Below are 1,871 nucleotides of genomic sequence, written 5' to 3' on the forward strand. Positions count from 1 at the left end.
CCTACGAGATCCCTGCCCGATCTGGATCTTGATGAGGCGTTGCCTCCCATCCGTCTTGTGCCAGCCATGGAAGAAGGGAGGGAAAGCAAAGAGGAGCAGGATGGCAGGACGAGGGTGTGTGAGTCAAGGAGTCCCTGCATCTACTCGCAACCCTAGGATATCCGCTACCATTGCGACCTTTCTCCATGCCGTGAGCTCCAAGGAGTCCGGCGACGCCATCACGTCGGCCTCTCTCCACAAGGTCATCGCACTCAACATGCCCTCGCTCCTCGGCTCCGCCTGCGAAGGTCGTCGACGCCATCACCGGGTGCCACTTTGAGGCCGGGGTTGAAGCTGCCGCCGAGGAGGCCAGATGCTGCAGGCACTGTTGACGTGCATGCGCTCCCCTGTGCGCGCTTGATGACCAATACATCTGCTCCGTCGTGAACATGTGCTTCGTGTCAAACAGGTAGCCGCCAAGGGTGAGCCCGTGCAGCGGTTCAGGTATAGATGTGCATCCCATAAGGGCAGCTACAGTTTCTTTAATTAAGCTGTTTGTTGTTAGTGCGGAAAGACAAGTTATATTACTTTGACAAGACAAAGTGTAGAAAGACCATATAAAGTACTCTGGTGAGTGTAAGTTGAACTAGCACTCAAATTATAGCTTTGTTTTTTAGATGCGTGAAACATCTAGATTACTCTGTTGAGTGTACGGTGAACTAGCACTCGACAAGGAAAAGTGCAGAAACATTTAGATTATAGCTCTGTTTTTTAGATGAGTGTAAGGTGAACTAGCACTCGACAAGAAAAAGTGCAGAAAGACCATCTAGATTTTTTTTAGATGCGTGAAACATGCACAATGATTTGCTCTGTTGAGTGTAAGTTGAACTGGCACTCGAATTATAGCTCATGCCGGTATGCTAATTTTCTGTTTCTCATATCAACTCTCCTTTTTGTCCATTTTTGTTCACTACTACCTCAAGGAAATTGTACTGGATAGCATCCTATCATATATAATTACATGTACCGAGTGATTTAGCTTGATTTTATTGATAGTTTGACACTGTCAACAACGAACTACTGCTGTGACATATTTGATGCTACCTATAAAATATTTTTTGTTTAATTTCAGCATATCATTTATATACTGAAGTCTCTTCTGGACATGCTGTCTAAGTGCCTCATGTATGTTAGATATTTGTTCTATATTACTTGCCATTAAATATTTTTCTTTTATTTAGGTTATGTGCATTATTGATCAGCCAATCTTGAGAGAGAGATGGGTTGGCGTGAATGGGAAGAAAACTACATTGCATGGACAAGAAGTATGCCCTCAACTTTTTCATGGTACACCTTATTTATTGTTCTTGTGATTTTCCAGCAATTTCACTTTACATTTCTTCTTTGCTTTTAGGTATTTGTGTAATTGATCAGAACTACATACATAGCATTTTCAAGGCTACCCCATAGAGCAACTAAAGGGAGGAGAGGAGCAACCACGGTGGGCAGGTAAGTCGAGGATGGAGGGGAATTTATGTAGAATAAGCATGCACTCTACAAGAAAATACATAGTATAATTAGAAAACAAGGTACTGGACAAAAAACAAGAAAATACAGAGATCAAATACTTTCGGGACTGCAACTCTGCAAGATTGAAACTAATGAACAGCTAAGCCTTTTAGGTATTTTTTTCGTAATTGATCAGAACTACATACATAGCAATGTAAGGGCACAATAGGTTTGGCTCCTTTTTGTATCTATATTTAATCCGGAAAGTATCATTTAAGCAGTGTGCTCAGAAGAAATTGAAAAACCTTATGCTTTCAGTGGCACTTCATCGCTTATGCGAGTTTACATTTGTAGAGCTCGAGTGCATAGTCTTTGTCTTTCTG

This window comes from Triticum dicoccoides, chromosome 2B (assembly GCF_002162155.2).
Source record: "Triticum dicoccoides isolate Atlit2015 ecotype Zavitan chromosome 2B, WEW_v2.0, whole genome shotgun sequence".
Classification (NCBI taxonomy): Eukaryota; Viridiplantae; Streptophyta; class Magnoliopsida; order Poales; family Poaceae; genus Triticum; species Triticum dicoccoides.